General features: G+C 40.7%; 1 protein-coding gene across 12 annotated transcripts in view; it reads left to right on the top strand.

Moving 5' to 3' along the window:
- AKAP13 (A-kinase anchoring protein 13) overlaps window positions 1–12,379 on the top strand; it is a 209,088-nt gene that overhangs the window by 15,733 nt on the left and 180,976 nt on the right. For all 12 annotated transcript variants that reach the window (XM_063169873.1, XM_063169883.1, XM_063169875.1 and 9 more), the window contains one exon: window positions 4,426–4,481. The gene's annotated coding sequence lies outside the window, so the exon portion shown is untranslated. Of the gene's footprint in view, window positions 1–4,425; window positions 4,482–12,379 lie in introns of those variants that run through there.

The raw sequence follows: 12,379 nt of genomic DNA, 5'->3' as shown, positions 1-12,379 counted from the left end.
AACCTTTTTATGTACCCCTCCTGCATGTGTCATACAAATATTAGAATAATTGAGTTTTACTAGTGCAAATGTTTCTGTGAAGAAAATTTTTAGAGCTTGATGTATGACTGTTTATGGAAAGGGGAATGTTAGAATCTCACACACCAGTGCCTATGCCAGAAACTTGTGCTGGCTTACTTAGGAAAAGGGTGGGGGGTGAGACCCTTGGCTTTGTTGGAGCAATCCTAACTGAGCTGGTTTGTCAGGTTGACTTGTTTGCAGTTCAAAAACTGAACACATGTATTTAAAGGAATTTCAGCTATATCTCTTCTTACAGGCCATTCTACAAACAGTAGCAGTACTTAGTTTAAAATATTTGCTTTTTTTCCAGATAAGTACTATTTTGACTCTTTTTCCTTTTCTCGCCCCTTTACATGAGATGAAGCAGCACATTCAAAATGCATCTGCTTAGCATCACTGAGTAGCTTAACAAAGGGATGCAGATGAGAGAAAATCCATAGTTACCTTCCAGGTTTCATCATTCCTTGGCTTGAAGTCCAGTCCAGGCTGGAGGAGAGCCTTGCAGATAAGTAATTTGAGTGGATTTAGCTTGCCTACTCACATGTATTAATGTTTGCAGACTTGCTGGTGAAAGCTCATTAGTGTTAAGTCACTTCTGAGTACTGATGGTCTTTAAAAGGCAAATGAAAGCCTTGCAACCAGGATGTCTGCAGAACTGGCATCCATTTGTCTTCTGCTTCTGAAGAAAAATGGAAGACTTAAAAAATCTAAAGCCAGCTCAAGAAGCAGGAGTTGAGGATTAGGCAGGGAGCTGGGAGATGCTGTTTTCTCTGTGGAGAATTGTTGCTTAATTGGTTACAAGAATTTAGTCAAGGCTGTTTATTCTGTTTGCAGACAAACCTCCTCCTGTGCATGCTCTGGCAGTGCTCTAACCTCCCTGGCACTGCAGTGTGTGCTTGGAGATGAAATGGAAAATCCTTCCTCTTGCAGTGCGTCAGGAGTTTCCAAAGCCTGATTTGCATGTGCAGGGTTTGCTCTTGAATTTCGGATTTCTTTGCTGATTTTTCTCTCTGAACTCTGCTGCAGGCACGTTTAACAGCCACTGGTAATAGCACATGCCCCTGGAATTGCAGGTTTGTGTGACAGTGAAACTATTACTGAAATTTTCCATTGCCTTCAGTCACAGCTAGTCCAAGTGTAACTACTGACAGTACAGATGCTGGAAACTGGGCATCTGTATATTCATACCCAGGCTATGAGAAACACAAGGTGGTCTTTAGAAGTAGGAACTTTTAGGTTTTGGGGTTATTAAAAAACCCAAACGGACCTTCAAACCCTGGCATCATCACAACAACCACTTTTGACTTTGCAGAAGGAGCCAAGTAAACCTGTTCTTTTTTTGGCTTTCCTGAAATTGTCGTATGTGTAGAGTCATATTTTCACTCAACAAAACATGTTGTATCCAGCACTGTACCAGTGGGGCTGGGCCTCTGGTTGTGGTGTTCTGCAGTCTGTCTGCTTGAGTGGGAGGAAGAGTGCTCAGATTTGGTCTGACTCCCTTGCATCAGTTGTAACATTGCTGAAGTTGGGTCTTTATTAAGCTGAAAAGACCAAGGAAAATCTCCTTCCTGCCTCTTCATTTCCCCGTGATGATGCAGTATCAGCTCCTGTGGGCTCCTTGGACCTGAAAACAAATGGGAAATTTTGGGTGGATTTCTGCTTGTTTGTAATTAAATATTGGTGTGACAAGAGTTATTTTGTGATGAGAAAGGCCCAACAATCTTACCAAACATGCAGAACAAGCAGGCTGTCTTGTCATCCCATTACATTCCCACTGTAGGAAATACCCTTTGTGCTTTGATAAATTTGTCCTTATTCATAGTGTGAAACTGCAAATTAACATGCAAAATTGCTTTTGTGTGTTGGAGGTTTATAACAATGTATTGTCCCTTCAGTTTTGTGTTGCAAAGTTTCTGTGAAGATAGGGGAGCAATATTACCTTATTTATTATGGGGGGAATCTGAAACTTGGCAGCTTTTTCTGAGGTACCCATCTGTACAGTTTGTGCTCAAGTTTTGTCTAGTATATATAAAATAACCTAAAGGGGGAGGTGGATCAAAGTAAGCTCTGGATTTTGTTGTAGCTTGATGCTGTTTGATTGCATGTGAGTATTCTGCTAGGCAAGAGTTAATTTGTCAGCTTTGACCCCATTTACATAAGTACCATTGATACTTCACCCTCCCAGTGGTGACCTGTGAGCCATCTCTGTTGGGTCTTCATGCCATTCTAGATTTGGTTTTTCCTCTTTCTGCCCAACAGAGATTTACACTCCATCCTGGTCTAATTCAAAGTGGTGTCTTTAACTTTTCCCACTCACATAATAGTGTATTAAAAAAAAAAATATATATAATTTCTGCTTGTTTTTATCTCATTTAGCATTGTCAGAGGGGAAAACAGTTAAAGACTTGATGTGTATTTGGATTGGATGGAATAATGATGAGGTATAGTTGAGTTATTTTCTTTCTTTTAAAGCTGCTTGTGATTTTCTGCTGTGGATATTTTGATTCTTGTTTATTTTACTCCTTCATTTGGAGAAGAATAGTCTGGGAGAGGGGAAGGAAGAGGGAGGGTTTACCCCTGTAACCATCATTGTTAGCCCTAACTTCTGGTAGAGCTTTGCTGCTTTAGCTCGACCCCTTTAAACTTGAGAAATGTGTTTTTGTTTGCATTTCCATCTTGTTGCATTTAAAAACTATTCTTACTATACCAGATTGTTTGAACATTAATGGGGGAATGTTTTGCAGAGACTTGATAGAGTTTCCAGGCAGCTTTTCATCCGCCAAGTACTGTACTGGGCTCTCACTGCTGAGGTTTTGCTTGGTTTGCTCTAAGAATCTGCAAAGCAACTGTTCAAAATTGCTGACACATGTTAAGTAATGTGGAAATCACCATCCTGCCCCATTGAAGTCTGAGAGTGCTCATGTCGACAATGAAAACAAGATCTGACCCTGAAAATGATACGTGAACAGTCTCAATCTGGAGACCATTTCTGGTGTCTTCCCTCTGACTCTGGCTAGTTTATCCTTTGCTCTTAGGTATTCTGTTTTTTAAAAAATTATTTACTCGGTCTCCTAAAAGATACCTCATTCTGCCTCGTCCATGTATTTTTGAATTTAAATAATTTAATTATTATTTGATGATGCCAAGTTCAGAGTAAAATCTCAATTCTGTAGTGAAGTATTAGGAGAGTTAATGCTACTTCTAACAATAATGGTAGTGGTATAATGCTTATTTAATAAGAGATCCATCATCTTGTACCTCCCTTCTCCAAACCTCTAGTTTTCAGCTTTGGAGCAGCTGTAATCAGCCTGTACAACTTCCCTTCCTCCTCTCATGAATAAATCCAGCTACCTTATCTTCTCTATCAGAAAGTCTTCCCTGGCCTCTGCAGCCTCTGGAGGAGGGTATGAAAGGGGCTTTCACTGCCTAACAGGAAGCGAAATGAATGGAGGAACTTTTGATAATGCCCCGTCTGTCTGAGCGGGGGATCAGCCCGACTAAATTGCAGCAGATTAGTGAATGATAGTGCTTCAGCTGGGGCCAGAATTATAAGTTTTTAATCTTGGAACAAGCAATGATTTCTTCCTCCTAAACAGTGGTCAACTCCCTCTTTGATTTGGAGGCTTGCAGTCATCCATATTCAGTTAGTTTGGGTGTGTGGTTTCTTTTTTTTTTCCCCAGTCTGCATTCATGAGTCTCAACAAGCTTTTGGGTTTTTTGGTAGCAGTGATTGTGGTGAAACCTGCCATGGCCACATGCCATTTTTGCCAGTAACTTGTACTTTGCTTTGGATTTTTATGCCTGTAATGAGGTCTTGTATTTCCCAGCTTTCTTAATATTGGGATGTGTTATTCTGCCTCAGTTTTTTGCAATTAGCTTTGGGGTGGTTTGGGTATTTTCTTTATATGCAGCATTTTTCTTTCTGGCCACTTTCAGTCTTACTCTGTGTGTGAACATGGGTGGCTCCTTGATTCTCACCCCACAACTTGGTCTAGACTTTCTGATAATCCAGCTCAGTGGGAGGGAGAGATGACTGAAAATCTAAATGGGGCAGTTTAGCTAATTGCCTTAGGCCTGACTGTCTGCTGGATAACACTGGTTTTATTGCAGCCCAACGTGATTGACATTTGGGGAATTGCACTGGTATAATGCTGGCAGCAGCAGTGAAAAATCTGCCCTATTGTTTCTCATACATTCACTGTCTGAGGAAGAGCTTTTTGTTGCAAATAACTATCAGAAAGGCAACTAATGGAGGAAAGTTACTTTTTCTTTAAATCACTGGCTTTTCCAATTCCTAAGAAAAAAAATATGAGTGAGAGTAATACCCTATGTACTAAAACTTTGCCTTGTCTATGTTTCTTTCAGGCTTTTTTTTCTTGGATTTTATTACTGGAAAACTCTCTAATGACAACTTTGCTTAGGTAAGTGAAGCAAGATTTTTTCCTGTGGATTTTTTTAGAATCACTTCCCCTGTCTTAACTTCTTTTCCATGTTGGGCTGAAATGTTGAGCTGCCAGCCAGCTGTGCTGCGTGTGCTGTGGTTAAAGGCTAGAAAGATGTTGTAAACAAAATTGGGGTAATGCCTCTAGTGTGACATAAGGACTTCATTTATTCATTTCATCAGATGAAGTGGACGTCGTGCAGAATAATGAAATACAGGTTATATCTGCATATTACTGCATAATCTCATCAGTTTATAATATTTTTTTAAGAGATGCTCTGCAATTTTTTCCACTGGAAGGTAAACTTGTTGCTATCACGTAATGTCATTTTGTTATGAAATGGAACCTTAATGCTTACAGGTTTTTAGATACAGTTGCTCTTCCTCCATCCCTTTCTCTTCCCTTTTACTCTTAGGCAGGAACTTCTGATATGGAAAAATCATAAAAAAGCTTTGAAGAGTTTTATATTTTTTTTAGCCCAAAATACAGGGAGAACATGAACAAAATTAACACTCCACTTTGATCTGAGCTCCATCTACACCTCTAAAATGGAGATTCCACATAATTGGTCATTGACAGGATCTGAGTGTTGTTTGAAAGCACCTGGTCTTGTCTATTTCTAAATTTTGTCTGTCTGTGGGGCATTCTGAGCACAAATCCAGTGCTGTGGTGCCGTGAATGATGGGTGGAAGAGCTAAATATGCTGCTGTACCAAAATGTACTGTTTTCCTTTGTGGTGGAGAGAAGACTTAATTAACCTCTGATGCAAGACAGGAAGTTAATCCCTAGACATATAGATAATTTGATGTGTTAGTTGGAGCTGCTTGTTGATCCTGCATGAGGCCAAAAGCAACTGCAGTGTTCAGGTGGGAATATGATATCCTAACATCTATCCTGACAAAAGTGCTGCTGCTTTTGCAAAGTGTCTGTGAAAGGCTTTTCTTTTTTCTGCTGTCTCTGCTTTCTGCAGTACCCACCCTCTCTTCCTTTTGATCTCCTTCCAGTGAATGGTCAGCACAGCAGCTTCTCTCCTTGAAATGAGGGACCTTGGTGAAATAAAATTGATTGGAGAAGACTTCTGGTTTAAGACAATCTGCTTTTCAAGGAAAACTTTAGGAGAGTGAAGGCAGACAACTGCAGAGAGGCTTTTGAGTTCCCTTTAGTTTTCCTTTTAGGTGGCTCATTGGGGTTTATCCATGGGCCATTCCTTTGCCAGGGTGCTGAACTCAGGGTATTTTGTGTGGTGTAGCTTTTGTCTTTTCCAGAAACACGTGGAGATGGGCTGGTGGACTCCAAACTGTGAGTGAGCCAAAAGGTGGAAAAGTCCTTAGCAGAACCCTCTGAGATAGATTGGGATCCAGCACTGCATTGCTCTTGAGACCTGCCATTGCAGTGTGCTTGAGGTTCCCCCATGTCTCCCTCAACTGCTTGAGCAGTGACTAATTTGCAGCCTGAGGCTGTGTTTGTTGATGCCACTGCCTGTCCAGAGAATGGAGAGGACTCTGCAAATGAAGGAAGTATTTAGGCATCAGTTTTAAGTCCTTTTAATACTATATATTAGACACATCTATGAATATATGCAGGCTGAGCTAATAAATAACCAGGGAATGGTAGTTAAGAGGAAAGGGAATAATTAATTCTGTCATGTACTCTGTTTTAAAGTTGGGTCCAGAGCAGTAATGTGTTAGGCTGGGAAGGTAAACACTGTCATTATTCAGCAACAAAACATGTACAAGGCTGACATAGTTTTCCTCCTTTTGATATAATAATTTTTTTGCAATGCTTGGAGTATCTCTGGTGGTCTTTGGTGTGGTAGGAGCCTGATGAAGCCCAACTCTTTCCAAAGGGTCATTGCTCCTTTATTTGAGTTGAGTTTTGTATTAATGCTGCTTTGCTGACACAGAATGTGTGCTGTTCCAGAAAGCTCTTACTGTTTGCTGTGGTTGGGGTGCTTGGCTGGAATTCCTGCAATATAGTTTGGAGGGAGGTATTTCTGTTTCATCAGGTGATCCCTTTTCAACCCCCCACACTGCAGTGTTAACCCAGGTCAACTGTACATGGCACACAGAAAAAAAATCTTTTTTGTGCAGATGCTGTAAAAAAGCCAGCATGAGTTTACCTTGGATATACATTTTTTTTTTTTTTTTTCTCCTTCAGCTACACCAGCATGCAGAGAAAGGTTTGACTTCAGCAAATGCAGCTTTGCATGGTCTTTCAAGGTTAATGTGTTTGGATCTTTCTTAATGGGGAGAGGGATTTGGGGACTCCTCTCTTTGCAGCTTAAAGCATTTGAAGTTGCTGTGAGAATGATGATATATTTGCTGAAAGGAAGAGTTGTCATGGTAAAAAGTTACTTAAAGCAACGTAGTTAACTTTTCAGCATGTATGATAAATAGTAATAGGAGAAAAAGCTAAAGAGCTTGTAGTTTGAAGTTCCCCCTGCTTGCTGTTACTCATAGCACAGCCTCTCTCCTCTCCTTCATACTTCTCATTTTAACAGATTTTTTGATGTATAGTTACACAGAAAAACAAGCAAAGACTTAATATACATATTTCTATCTTTACTGTGCCCCACATGACCCACCCTGGATATCAGCTCACTAGAGTTTGCATAAGTGAAGATGGTGTGTATCCAAAGTGGGTTTGTGTTGTTCAACCCCTCAGTGCCTCTTTCTGTTGAGTTTTCTTAAGAGCTTTGCAGCTCTGGCTCTTCCAACAGAAGTCTTGGACGAAAAACACTCATGGAGACACCAGTGGAATAGCTGATGCTGCTCAGCAGCCACCTCCTAAAATAAGTGGTGGAAGGATGCCTGTTTCTCTTAGCAGTATTTTCTTTGGAAGATGAGCATCTACTCAGCATGTCCTTGGCTTCTGTGTCTCCCTAGCAAGCTGCAGCACTGAATGCTCCTTCTTTCACTGTTCCCGGCTCAGTTTAAAACTTCTTCATTCAAAGTATTTCTGTGGTCCTTCAAGGTCTGCTCTGTCTGATTGCAAAACTCCCAGGAATTTGGAGAGGGAGTCCTTCCTTTGGGTGGATTGAAAAGAAGTTGCGTGTTGTCAACTTGCACAAGGTCTTTCTTCAAAGTATGAAGTATTTTTTAGGGGGAAGAGATCTCTTAAAAAATTATTAGCCCTTGGTGGGTGGCATGAGCAGCACTGACTGGAGGGGCAATTGTTCTGTGGTTCATGTGCTGTTTATTTTGCAGGCAGTGATGTTTTTATATTGCTGAGGCAGATGGAGGGATTCCCAGCTCCACAATCATGACCCTGGGGGAGAGGAGCTGGTTTTAGGTTTCACCACTTGGAAGATGAGGTTAGCCTGAGACAGAGATGCATCCCTGTGTATGGAAATGGTCTTGGCCCAGATCTTGTCTGGCGATGTAAAGCCTGAGAAAGGACCAAGAGGTCAGCTTCAGCTTTTTAAGGAATGTGATGTATGGTCATTCTGTGGCATGTGTGGACTGCTGCTTTTTTATTTCAAAAAGGGTAAAAAATGTACTTGCAAGCTTATGTGTTTTTTTTTTAAAAACACACTAATTAGAGCTACAATTAGCTCTAAAGTAGAACCTACTTTACAGCTACATAAATATTTATATCTCTGATACTGAAACACTAATGATAAAGAATCCCAAGAGGTTTTTTCATAGCTACAAAGCAAGGAAGATTTCTCCCATTCTCTGCCTCTTAGAACCTTTCTTCCACTTTACCTCTTGCCCTTCTACTGAGCTAAACAACATTCTCAATCTGCACACACTGGGACTTTTTTTTTTTTTTTTTTTTTTTTTTTTTTTTTTTTTTTTTGCATCTATAGCAGTCTTAAGTAATTACTCTGCAGTTCTAATACTTGTTACAGAAGTGAGCTCCTCTGCTTGTGTCACTCAATGGTATCTAGAAAACTGAAGCTCTGAAACAAGCTAAAATGAATAGAATCTTGTTTCCTCTTTGCTCACATGGGCACTTATTCACTTCCCCATCTGCTTTGACTTTGAAGACTGCTGAGGTTCTTCCTCTGTCTGACCCACTTGGCATAAGCTAGAGAGGATTGTCTTTATTCAATAGCCAAGTTTATAGGGCTTCAGCTTGTTCGTAAATAATTCTTAGAGTTTTGAGTACTGCCTTTCTCCTTCTCTCCCCTTCAAAACTGACCTGCTGTCATTTGTGTACAAACTGGGAGAATATTTTTTCAGTCTATAGATGGAGGAGAAGATTTGTGCAGTCATTGGACATGAGAGGCTGTAAAGTGTGGTGAGATTTCACTAAGGATCCATGATTTTAAGTACTTATCCACTTTCAATTTGTGATCCCAGCACAAAAGAGCATCAGCTGTAGAGGAGGGTTTTGCTCTGCTAGTCCTTGTACAAGAAGCACAGAGTACAAAATACAGGACTTGGGATACACAGAGGCATCTTTATAGGAATGTGTAAATATTTAGTGTACTTCAGGGAAGGACAAGGAGTTGCTCTGCCTTTGCTTTCACAGTGAATTACCTGCACCAGGAATTGGTTTGCATGTGTGAATGGTTATTTTGAGGTAGCATTAAAACTCACTTTCAGCTTTACTGAAGTTCTGCAGACCAGCCTCTCCTGATTGGAGCTTTGAGGCCTTGTGATCTGCATGTGGTCCTTCTGGCTCTTGCTAGCAGGAGATAGCAACCCTCTGTGGAAAGATAGGCTGTAATTTTGTCCTGCTTTGAACATGTGGGATTTTTAGTATTTCCTATGAGATGCATTATTAGTATAAACAAACTGTTTTGTTTAGCGTAAGCTCTTTATCCTGGTAGGATTTGGGACATCTTATAAAGCAATCACTGTAAATTTAAAACTAATATTTGGCATTATTTAAATAAACATAAATCAAAATAGTATACAAACAACACAAGTTCCCAGCCCAGGGACCTGAAAGACAGACCTACTTGGATGTAGCCTGTGCACTTTTTATCCATTTCCCTGTTAAATTTAAAGCACTGTGTGCCTAATTAATAGCTTTTAAATTTATGTCGGTGATAAAATGGATAAATATTGCAATGGACACAGATTTTAGTGCTACAATTACAGAATAGAGGTAGACGCATGTAGGGTAAGTAGATATTTGTGCTGTCTTGTGGTGCAGCATCTTTGCTGCTCTGATAGGTTTGATACAGAGGATTCCAAATTGAAGCCTTTAAACTGGAAAGGGTAAATTACTGTTTAGTGTGTTGTAAAAGGTCTTGTAGACTGTGGGAGTAGATGAGTTATTTCAAAAACGTAATGCGGGAAAGAAATTTCTGTGCCAGACTGTTAAATTTCATTGCTGTGTTAATTAGATAGGAAGAAGCCCCTTATTTTATAAAGTTTTCCAACTCACTTGAAGCTCTATCACATTAGATGCGACAACTGAATGATCAACTACTTGTCTGGGTGCCAGGAGCCTTGTACTTCCAAATTAATTGTGTTTTTATGAGCCAGTGTTAACTTTTGGAAAAATAAAGCTTAGGCCTTGGAAAAAAACAGATGCTGATGAATATGGGAGGGAATGAGGAAAAGAATATAATGTTCCTGGTGATGAGGTGACCTCTGGTGCTCTAATTTCACTTACCAAGTAGCTGTTATTTTTTGTATATAAAATGTAAAATTTTGCCTTTGAGGAACTTCATTTTAGAGAGTGGAGGAGTTCACAATCCTTTCAAGGCTGGGTAATCCAAGAAGGAATTCAGTATCTTCATAGATGGAGATGTGTATGAGTTTTTTTAATTCATCAGGCTTTTCAAAAATGTACAGATTTGCAGATGCATGAGGGACTGGGGGGAAGCCCTTGCCTCTAAGTGGTGGTAAAATTTAAAACTCTTATGGGTATGGCTCTGATCAACATTCATTTCAATGTTCCCATAAAAAGCTTATGACTTGGCAGGGTTTCAAGGACTGAAAAGAAAAAAGCTCTGTACACAGCATGTTTTATTAATGTTGAAGGAGTAATATTGCTGTATTTCAGAGTCTGCCACTGCGTAGAATAAGTTCTTTTTGGCTCTGGTGCACTCTGGCTTTTCCCTTGAATAAAACAAGGTGTGACTTCACATCTGCTTCTTTCTAGTAGCCTTGTATTAATCAGGAGTATACATATTTCCAGGTTTTGGCTGGGATTCATCCTTTTTCTTTCTAATTCTCCTGTGTTGTAGAGTGAATTCATGATTCTTGACCCTCAGCTGATACTGTTAAAGTGTATTTGCATAAGCCTTGATGTTAAGCATCACATCCCACTTACTTGTGATGACTTTTTGCCCCTTTTAAGCTATATGTAAAGGTGAATTTGAAATTAGGCAGCTGAGAAAGAAGTCATCTGTTGAAACTTGGCAAATGCGGTTGAACTAATAAAAGCAAATCTAAAAAAAATATACTTTTAAGGGAAACCAGTACTGTAAAACACGAGCTTTAAGATGAAATTGCTGAAGATAATTTGTGCAGCCAAAGTGCAGGAGGAGGCAGATAACACCAGTCAAGCACAAAATCATAATTTACAGGCACACAGTGGTGTTACTTTGGTAAGATTACCTCTGCGTGGGGCTTGGCCGGCGATCAAGGCATGGCTCAGCATCGGGCACGCTCTGAAACAGGAGTCTGCCTTCAAATCCTCATCAAACAGGAGTCTGGGTTCAAATCCTCATGAAACAGGAGTCTGGGTTCAAATCCTCAACACCAGCCTCTTTCAGAGTGCTGTGCTGCCTGGCAGTGGGACACAGCCCGGGCTCTGTGAGGCAGGAGTTGTTGGGGTATGTGACTGCTTAAAAGCAGATTTGATTCCCTAAGTTACTGCACGGCGTTTGGCTGGAGTAGAGGTAATTTTTTGTATAGTAGCTAATAAGGGGTTGTGTTTTTGATTTGCTCTGGAAGCTGTTGATAACTCAGGGATGTTTTAGGTACTGCTGAGCAGAGTTTACACACAGCCAAGGCCTTTTCTGCTTCTCAGCCATCCCACCTGTGAGCAGGACTGGGGCACAAGGAGTTGGGAGGGGACACAGATGACCTCAGATGGTCCAAGGGCTATTCCAGACCATATGAAGGCATGGTCATTGTATAGAGCTGGGGGAAGATGAGGAGGATGTTCAGAGAGATGGTGTTTGTCTTCCCATATCATCATCATGTGATGGAGCCTGCTTTCCTGGAGATGGCTGAACACCTGCCTGCCCATGGGAACTGGGGAATGAATTCCTTGTATTGCTTTGCTTGTGTGGAGCTTATGTTTTACTTATGAACCTGTTTTTAAACTCACTGCATGCATTTTCTCACTTTTACCCTTCCAATTCTCTCCCCCATCACACTGCTGCAGAGTGAACAAGTGGCTGTGTGGGTCTGAGCTGCTGCCTGGGGTTAAACCGTGATAGCTATCATACTGTTCAAAATTGACATAGTTATGTCTCAATCTTATGCTTCTGATTTGTGAGTACTGTTGCTTAATTAACAATTATGAAGCGCTTGGAGCACTTTAAAAGTGCTGTAGGATTGTAAAATATTGCATTTTTGCATGCTCTTAAACGTGGAGATTTCCACATTTCCACACTCCTGCACGAGTGCTTGGCTGAGTCACACAGGCTCCTCCTGACCCAGTTCTCTCCTTGTTTGCTCACTCCTCCTATTTGACCCAAGCCATCAGCCTTTTACTTGCCTACCCACCTGTCACACATTGTGAGTCTGTCCCTTCAGAAGCAAGCAGTTCTGCTCCAGAAGTGTTCAAAGTCAGGGTAGAGGGGGCTTGGAGCAACCAGATCTAGGGACAGATGTTCCTGCCCATGGCTGGGAAGTTGAACTAGGTGTTCTTTAAAGGTCTCTTCCAACCCAAACCATTCTATGATCTCTTCCATAGAAGCCCCTTTGAAGTTATTATCCCCCCATGGCCTGTTCCAGGAA

This window comes from Melospiza melodia, chromosome 15, assembly GCF_035770615.1.
Source record: "Melospiza melodia melodia isolate bMelMel2 chromosome 15, bMelMel2.pri, whole genome shotgun sequence".
Classification (NCBI taxonomy): domain Eukaryota; kingdom Metazoa; phylum Chordata; class Aves; order Passeriformes; family Passerellidae; genus Melospiza; species Melospiza melodia.
This window is presented reverse-complemented; position numbering and strand designations above follow the sequence as displayed.